This window comes from Ricinus communis, chromosome 2 (assembly GCF_019578655.1).
Source record: "Ricinus communis isolate WT05 ecotype wild-type chromosome 2, ASM1957865v1, whole genome shotgun sequence".
Lineage (NCBI taxonomy): Eukaryota > Viridiplantae > Streptophyta > Magnoliopsida > Malpighiales > Euphorbiaceae > Ricinus > Ricinus communis.
In genome coordinates this window covers 13704729-13714504 of record NC_063257.1, presented here as the reverse complement: position 1 = coordinate 13714504, position 9776 = coordinate 13704729, and the positions used below count along the sequence as shown (strand labels likewise).

At 37.0% G+C, this 9776-nt stretch overlaps 1 non-coding gene across 1 annotated transcript; it reads left to right on the top strand.

The window, feature by feature from the left end:
- The first annotated feature begins 5472 nt into the window (after positions 1-5472).
- Positions 5473-5579, top strand: LOC112534747. Its single transcript, XR_003079009.2, has one exon. It is a non-coding gene; the product is annotated as a small nucleolar RNA R71 (small nucleolar RNA).
- The last annotated feature ends 4197 nt before the right edge of the window (positions 5580-9776 follow it).

Genomic DNA, 9776 nt, shown 5'->3' with positions numbered 1-9776 from the left:
TCCAAATGGCATGCGCCTAAATGCATAAGTATCAAATGGATAAGTAAATGTGGTCTTTTCTTGGTCTTCAGGATGAATTGGAATTTGGTAAAAAACCCAAATAACTATCTAGATAGCAAAAATACTTATGCTTGGCCAACCTTTCAAGAACTTGATCAATAAATGGCAAAGGAAAATGGTCTTTTCTTGTGCTATGGTTCAACTTCTTGTAGTCTATGCACATGCCCCAACCGGTAACTAGCTTAGTAAGTAAGGTCTCACCTTTATCATTTTTTACAACTGTTACCCCTCCCTTTTTATACACAACTGGACTCACCTATTACTATTGGAAATTGAGTATATGATTCCCACATCAAGAAGCTTAAGAACTTCCTTCCTTACAACCACCCTCATGTTTGGGTTCAACCTCCTTTGAGGCTCAATTGATGGTCTGAAACCATCCTCCATAGGAATGCGATGCATGCACAATGATGGATGTATGCTTTAATGTCATCAACAGTGTATCTTAATGACTTTCTAAATGGTGCAAGTTCATGCTTCAAAACATCCAATTCATCAAGTGGCAACTCATTGTTCACAATGAAAGAAAATGTAACACCCGGAATTTTTTTATATATTTAATAATGAGTTTTTATTTAAGTTAATTTTAGCTTCATTATTATTGGGTTTAATTTGAAATGATTTAATGAAAAATTTAATGTTAATCAAATAAATGAGTTATTTTCTATACCCAATTAGTTTGAAATTTTAAGAAATTATTCAAGTAAATTATTTGAGAAATGATTATATTTTGGTTATTCAAATTTTTTTTTCCAAATGCATATTTAGATAAGTAAAATTATATATTGGAAAATTTTGGAAGAAATTATAAAGGATGTTTTAATAAAAGAATTTTGGGAAAATTGGTATTATAATTGATTAGTAGTATTAAATTTTAAGTTGGAATTTGATTATTTAATTTAATTGTGTGTTAGGACTAAATTGAAAATTTATTTTGGAATAAGGATTGAAAGTATAATGTTATTTTTATGGGGTTTTAATGGAAATTTGTGAGCTTGGTATTTTTATAAATAAATATGTCGGTCAGGGGTATTTTTGTAATTGTGTATTTTCAATAATTCGGTTTTGGCCCAAATTAAATAGTTAAGGGCTTAATTGAAAGGCTAAAAAGAAGTTTGGGGGTCAAATTGGAATTCTGCGGGATGAAATTGTAAGTAATTAAGAAAGTTGAGGGACCAAGTTGTAATAAGGAAAAGTTCGGGGGCCTAATGTCGATATTGAAAGAAATGGAATCGGGGAGAGAAAGTAGAGAGATAGAGAGAGAGAGAGAGAGAGGGACTGCAGTGTCGGTGGCGAGCTCGGGCGCGGAGGCGGCCGTGAGGCGGGAATCGCGCGTGTGGCGGCCGTTCCTTCCTTCGTACGATCTTGGTGGCGATCAGCTCCCCTTGGAGAGAGCTTCCTTTTGGCGGCAGTGGCGTCGGTTTTGGTGGCCGGAGGAGAGTTCCAAGGTTTTGGGTTTTTCCCGTGAGCTCCGGAGGATGGACGATCGGAGGACGTATCCCGACTCTCCTCAGCTCAAGCTTCGCGATGGCACTGGTTTCGTGGTGATCGAACTTCATTTGCAAATCGACGATCGAGATCGTCCGCAAATTTCTCCGGATGATCGGGTGTCAGATCGAAAAATCGGGCGGTGGATCGTCATCGGTAGCGTCATTGTGAGTCCGATGGTGTGTTCGGATCGTCGATCGGACTCCGGCGGCCGGAGGCGAGTCGACCGAGCGATCGAGCATCTCGGTAATTATCTTTGGCCCGTTAATTTTGGAATTCTTGGTTTAATTGTGTCTAATGGTTTATATTGAGTATTTGATGTTATTGTGAGTCAAAAATAATTGTCCGGCCGCCTTGTGTTTTGTCTTTGTGTGGCGAGTCGGAGATAGTGAAGTTTGGGGACCCGACTCCTGTTGTTTTAATTGTTGGATATTGGAAGTGTTCTTCTGGCAGGTCCTGGACCCGTTTTTACGGGAGGTAATGTTCATGTTGTAGAGGAGGTTCACGGATTTTCGGTAGAATTCTCCGAGTCGAGATTCTTAGACGATCCTAGGAGTCTAGACCTAAGATTAAAGATCGATTGTTTCAAAGATTTTGATAAATTATTTTCCGTGACTAGATTGTCCGTTTGTTCGGCTCGCCCAACCGAGGCACCGGAGCGAGCTAGGAGGTCGCCCTAATTCCGTGAGTTAAAGTCATATATCGCTTACGCACGTGTCATGCATAAAATTTGATTCTACACTCGTGAATATTTATTTGCAATTTCAATTTTCATTTAATTATTATTATTATCATTTGCATGATGCTTTTAATTACTATTTAAATATGTTTTTCCTTTATTACCAATTTTAATATTGCATGATGACTCAGGATGGGACGGCAGTAAAACATAAGAGTTGGATGAGTGTTCCAATATAATATGAGAGAGATAGGAAAAGGGTAAAGAGGTAAAAATTTTAAGAAAGAAAGATTAAGACCTGCCCTGGTCAAGCATCGCTCTCTGGGCTTAGTAGAGTGTGGTTGCCGGAGTAAAGGTCCCTGGTCGAAAGTTGCTCTCTGGGCGCCGGCTTATTTGGAAATTTAAGTGACCAGACTGGAGGTAAGGTCCCTGGTCGAGCTATGCTCTCTGGGCGCCAGTCTTATTGGATAAGAGAGCCGAAAGGCTAAGGCTGAGAGTTAAGTGACCGGACTGGAGGTAAGGTCCCTAGTCGAGCTTTGCTCTCTGGGCGCCAGTCCTGTTGGAATGAGAGGTTTGAGATGATAGAGTTGAGGTTAGTTGAAACATAAGTGTTGAAATAATCGAGATTTTAGAGTTGGGATTAGAGTTCTACTGAAGTACTCCGTCCCGTTGCATGTTGAATAAATTTTGTTTAAGCATGGCATGACACATATGTTTTAACATGACACGTATGGTTCGCGTGATTTATTAATTATTTTAAAATTTAATAAGGTGACATTTAGATATTTGAAACTGTTATAGATATATGATTTTAACTCACTCTCGAGACTGACAGTCTCATTTTTACTGTTTTTCATATTCGTGACTGTTAGTCCTCTCGCGACTCTTATTCAGTAACCTGACTCCTTCATCATCGGGTGATGTATTTGATTTGGTATGTAAATTGGTAAATCTTAGATTCTCCGCAGTAGTAATAGTAGATGTATCAGTTGTAAATTTTCTGAGTTTCAGGTCTCGCCTAGTTCTTCTGGCAGACCGATTAAATTATGTAAAATGTAGCATTTAAGATAATTTGTGGCTTCATTAATATTAATTTGAGATAAGATTTGTTTAAGTCAGTGAGTGTCAGGCTTACTACGGGTTTCGGTGGCCTTACGCCTACCCATTCCCTAGTGCCGGTCACGGGCCCACGGGTGGGGTCGTGACAGAAAAATTAGAGTTAGGGTCAAGAAACTCATACCTCAATTGTCGGGGGAGTGATTTAGAGTTACCTTTGAATCTTAACAGTTATCTTTATCTTTGAGATCCGCATCCCTCCTTAAAGGTTCAAAAGTGGGCACAAACTTCCTTGGGTAGAGTTTGGCCTCCATGTGATTCACAAAGCAAAGAGCTCCTTTGGTCAAGTGCTGTTCATCAACTTGCAAACACTCCTCTAGTGGATCTTTAGGAATCCCCTTTTTCCCAAACCTCTGGAACAAGCTCATCAATAATATCCACTCTAAAGCATTCCCCCACTTCATTCACACTTGGTTGCTTATCAATGCCATCTAAAGTGAACTCTACCATTTCATCTTCTATCTTGAAAGTAAGCTTGCCAAGCTTCACATCTATAATGGCTCCGGCAGTAGCAAGGAGTGGCCTCCCAAGAATAATTAGAATGTGTTTGTCCTCTTCCATGTCCAATACTACAAAATCAACCAGGATAAAAAAATTTCCAACTTTTATAGGGACATTCTCAAGGATGCCCAAGGGATATGTCACCGATCTATCCGCCAATTGTAGAGAGATGGTGGTTGCCTTCAATTCACCCATGTTCGACTTTTGGCTCACCGATAGGGGCATCAAACTCACAGTAGCTCCCAAGTCACAAAGAGCCTTGTCAAAAGTAATAAAACTAATAGTATATGGGATTGAGAAGCTACCGAGATCCTTAAGCTTTGGTGGAAGCTTGTTTTAGATTATAGCACTACACTCCTTGGTTAGAGCAACAGTCTCCACCTCCTCTAGCTTCCTCCTATGGTTCATAATGTCTGTTAAGAACTTAGAGTAGATGGGCATCTATAGGAGAGCTTCTAAGAGTGGAATGTTGATATGAAGCTTCTTAAATGCTTCAAGGAATTTCCCAAATTGTTGCCCCAACTTAGCCTTTTCTTGCCTTTAAGGAAATGGCAAAGCAGGAACATATGGCTTTAACTCATTCTTTGGCTTGACCTCATCTAGCTTTAGCTTCCCTTCGTTGGCATAGGATTTCAATAACGCATGATCCCTCTCTTCAATCTCCTTACTCCATTTCTCAACCACAACCTCACTAGCCTTGTCTTCAACTTTTTCTTTAGTCTCCCCATCCCCCAAACTTGCTTCTTGAGATGTGTCCTCACTCACTCATGATTCATACTCCCTACCACTTCTCAATACAACCGCGTTGCAATGTCCTTTGGGATTTAATTCGGGTTGGCTTGGAATTCATCCTTGGGGTTTGGAATTTCGAAGGACTAGCTTGGTTGGCTATTTATGTCTCTAGCATTTTATTGTGGGTGGCTAATTGGTCAACTTTTTGAGTAAGTTGCTTTATCATCTATTTTTGCTTAGTCATTACTTCCATAAAGGATTCTATATTGGGCTTATGGTCTTTTATTTGATGGTATTGGTTTTGTATGGGTGGGTGGTTTTTTGGGGCTTGGTGTTGCATAGATAGCCTTTGTTGGTAGTTGGCTTGGTTCTTGTTGAAATGAGGTTGGTTGTAGTTTTGGTTCCCTCCCCAAGATAGGTCTGGATTGTTCCTTCAACGCGAGTTGTAGGTGTTTGAGTAAGGATTCCCCCCTTGTTGTTGATTGTAGGAATTCCCCACATAGTTCACACTCTCCCCACCACTTGAAGAGAAAGGATTACCAACTTCACATTGTTGAATTGTGTGTCCAACTCCTCCACAAAGCTCACACATTGCAATTGAGGCTTGATTGGAGGCAACTGAGTTGACTTGCATCTTGTCCATTCTCTTTGCTAAAGCATCCAATTTAGCATTTATAATCGTTAGGCTATCCACCTCTAGCACTCCCATTTGCTTCTTCACTACTCTTGATTCACCACTTCCCCACTGGAAGCTATTCAATGCCATGTCTTCAATCAAATCCATAGCCTCTTGATGGGTCTTGTTCATCAAACTACCACTGGCCATCGCACCAAGACTCAATCTTGTTTGAGGGGATATACCTTGGTAAAAGGTTTGCACTACTAGCCAATCGGGTAGACCATGATGGGGGCATCTCCTTACTAAGTCTTTAAATCATTCCCATGCCTCATATAAGTACTCATCATGGCTTTGGGAGAACTTAGTGATTGCCTCTTAAAGCTTAGCAGTCTTAGTTGCAGAAAAATACTTATTCAAGAAAGCTTGTGATAGTTCGGCCCAAGTATTGAATGTACCCGGTGGCATAGATGAAAGCCATAACCTGACCTTATCTCGAAGTGAGAAAGGAAAGAGTCGCATTTGGATTACTTTGGGTGATACACCATTGAGCTTTATAGTGGCACATATCTCCAAAAAGCTAAGGAGATGTGCATTTGCATCTTCATATGTTATCCCATTGCCTCCGAATTGGTTTTGTTGCACCATTTGGATTAGTGTCAGCTTCAACTCGAAGTTATTGGCAGCTATTGGTTGCCCTAGGATAGGATGTCTAATTCCGGCATGGCTTAGCAAAGCATACTCCCGAAGTGGTCTTTGTTAGTTCCCATTACCATTAGCATCATTATTTCCCCTACCAAGCGGAGGTACTTCTTCATCCATTTCTTCTCTTAACAAAGCTTCAAACTTTCGTCTTGCAACTCGAACATAGGATAAGGTCCTCTCTATTTCTGGGTCAAATTTAGGGGGCAAGTTCATGCACCTAAAGAGAAAAATAAGGAAAATAAGCAATAAGCACTTAAATTATCAAAACATTCAAGAAAATAAAAGTAAAAGCTCAAATTAATCATTCAAACCCCTAACTAATATCAAAACAAAGCACCGACTCTCCGGCAATGGCGCCAAAAACTTGGTCGGTCGGCAAGTGCACGGTTGTCTTAAGTAGTAAAAAGATATCGTCCCACTAGGAGTTAGTGGTTTCAAGTATTAATCTAGAATTTAATTGATTATTTGAGCAATAAAAAATGAGGTCTAAAGCACAAATTATAAACAATCTAAATAACTAAAACAATATCAAAGTAATCAATAATTAATCCTAACATAATGCATTAATCTTAATTTAAGCAATAACCAATCAAATCTTAAAGCAATTAACTAACTAAAGCAACATGGAAATTTAAAAGCAAACATAAGTAAAACAATGAAAATAACTAGGATTAATTAAAAACAATCAATAAACAAAAATCCTAGAGTGTCAATCCACCTATACCATCAATAAAGCCAAGCAACAATCACAAGTAATGTTAAATACCAATTCTCTCCTATGGGTGAATTCGGGTTTTGTAGCACTAATCTATCTCTAGACTTAGAAACCTAAGCAATATAATGCTAATGTCAATTCTCATTGCACATCAATATTAAACCACTTGATTAAGCAAACACTCCTATGAAATCCTATTAATCAACCTAAAAGCTCTCACAATTAAGCCAATAAATATCTTCATTTGTATGCCCAAGAACAATCAATATTTCTCGATACAATCATTCTCCAAAATAATATTTATAGAGCTGGCTATTTAAAATAAATGCAAAATTAAAACACCAAAGAAGAACCCTAAGGTAGAAAAAATGACATACAACACAAACAACTCAAATCATTGCTTCATTAATGGAAATAAACTTCATTCATTCTAGGATTAATAAACTACTCACTAAACATCATTAATAAGCATAAATAAGGAAAATAAAATAAAAATAGAAGAATATTACCCATTTAATTCCTTGAAGATAGCTTAGGAGTAGAGGATTTGAAGAAGAAAATATGTAGACTTTCATTGATATCAAGTAAATGTAGCAATTATAGTTCAAAACCAAATAAATCAAAGAGAAATTTTCATAAACTAAAACTAAAGCTAAGATTTTCTTCCTCAAAACCTCTATATTTTTTCTCTCAAATCGCTGCTAGCTCTTATGTAGTCTCTTAATATATTTTTCTCTTTTTTTCAGATGAATGACGATTGCTCCTAAAAAATGAAGGAGCCTTTATATTATATTTCATAAATAACCCTCAAAATCCTAGTAAAACCAGACCAAACCACTCCAAAAATGAACCAGAATCGCCTAAAATCAAACCAAGCAAGGTCTGGAGCATGCTCCAAAAATAACGCAAGCGGGACCGGGTTGGTTCTTTTTAATTCAGCAGATGACCTAACTTTCGAGGGGCATATCATGGATGTCCAAACTCCAAATTGGGAAATTCTTGAGCCTAAGATGAAGTCTAAGATGTCTGCTTTAATTTTTATGTTTTATGATTTTTCGATTCCATCGTGTTCTTTCCCAAAATGCCCTTGACAATTTAGTGCTACATGTGAGATAGCTTTTGGAGTGCTCCTTGGCATGAGGCTTGTATCTCCCTCATCTTAGTACCAAATGGCCTAATTCCAATTGCAAAATTGAAGTAGACTCAAAATGCTATAAATTTGGAGCTTTTCATCCCAAAACTCCTTCTATATTGCTTGCTCCAATCCTCAAAAGTCGACCGATCTACGAAAAAAGATAACCTTTTGAAGCTCCAAACTTCAAATTTTACCTTGACTTCCAAACTTCAAAGAACTCATACCTACATCAAAGTCACACCAAAATAAGTGTAAATCACCTATGAAACCACAATGAACATAAACAAATAGGATTGACACTTATATGGTGCAAATGTAGGGAAAATGTACGATTTATGCTCTAAACCCAGGCCAAATTCTCCTAAACCTTATGTCTTTAAGCCCTAATAGATATGCATGTTTCACACACATCACCTAGGAAGAAAAGTTATGAGAAATACCCGTTTGTTCATAAAAAATTTTAAAACTTTCATTTTTAAATTTTTCCATGATCATTTCTAAAATAAGCAATTTTAAACCCTTTTTCATTTTGAATTCTTTTTTAACTTCTTAAAAACACTTCATAACTTTCATCCTTAAGAACAAGAAAGGCTACCTAAGTGTATTTAGAGTAACTGTCTATAATTATAAATGCATATTTCATGCCACCTAAACTAGCAACCCTACACGGTCTAAATAAATCTATATGCAAGAGTTGAATAGGTCTAGATGAGGTTACCTTATTTTTGGCTTTAAAAGAGCTCTTATATTGCTTTCTTATTTGACATGCTCCATACACCTTGTCTTTATTATATTTGAATTTTGGAAGGCCAAGTACATGCTCGTCTTTGCACAAGTCTCCAATGCCACATCCAAGAGTCATCATTTAAAGCTACAAGGCACTCAACCTTTTGATTAGTCAATTTAGCAAGGTCAAACATGTATACATTGTTAATCCTTTGACCATTAGAAACAACTTTGTTATCATTCCTTTGAGTGACAAAGCAAGTTTGATGATTAAAGGTTACATTGTATCCTTTATCACATAGTTGACTAATACTCAAAAGATTGTATTTTGGCAGAATGCATATATGGCCTCCTGAACTTTTTACGATTGTCACTTGGCCACCTAACTTTATTTTTAACCATTTAGCCACCGGAACTAACTCATTTGAACCATATAAACCCTGTTTTGCTCACTAGGCTATGCGCGTATATACACACATAAGAGTGAAAGTATAACTGATTTAATATAATGACATGGCAAAGGAAAAAGTAGCGACGCCTATTTACTCACCTAATTCAAAATCCTCAATTCTCAAAATTTTCTTCATCTTATTCTTAATTTGATTTTCAGATTTTCTAAAATATAAATTAAAATTGGAGAGGTTAAATCAATCTGATTGATAGAAATAAGAAATTAAAGGTGAGATGGAAGAGTTGCCCTCCCACTTTGTGCTGCCTTGATGCAATTGCAAAAAAGAAGCTGAATTGAAGATTTCATGAACTGACAAATGTAGGAAGGAGATTTTTTGGCTATAGAAATTTCAGAGTAAGTTTGAAAGTTCTTTACAAATTTTTATTATGAAGTTTCTGGTTCAACTTGTGATGAAATATGTATTTTGCAGATTGCCAATGTTGTTCGACAGTATAATTCTTTTTATTGATATGATCGTCCAATGGCTGCTCATGAGTGAAAAGTAATTGTTGGGTTATTAAGAAGGTTAAATGTTATAGAGAGAGAAAGGGATATAATAAGGGCTATGGAAATTGAAAGAGCAAGTAGAGAACTTAAAAAGAAAGAAATCAAAACTAGAGTTGTTTTTGTATGAAACATATGGTGTTTGTCTTTGTAATAATATGGGCAATATTGTGTGTTGGCGGGGGGACTTAGGTAGAATTAGTATATTATAGTAGAAATTAGAGAAAATTAATAGAAACTGATATGTATCTTATTACTTTTAAATGAAATGGAAGTTCGCCATTTTGAAAAATTTTATATCACAAATTGTGTTAATTATGCAGAAATGGAATAAGTTTACAAATTGAA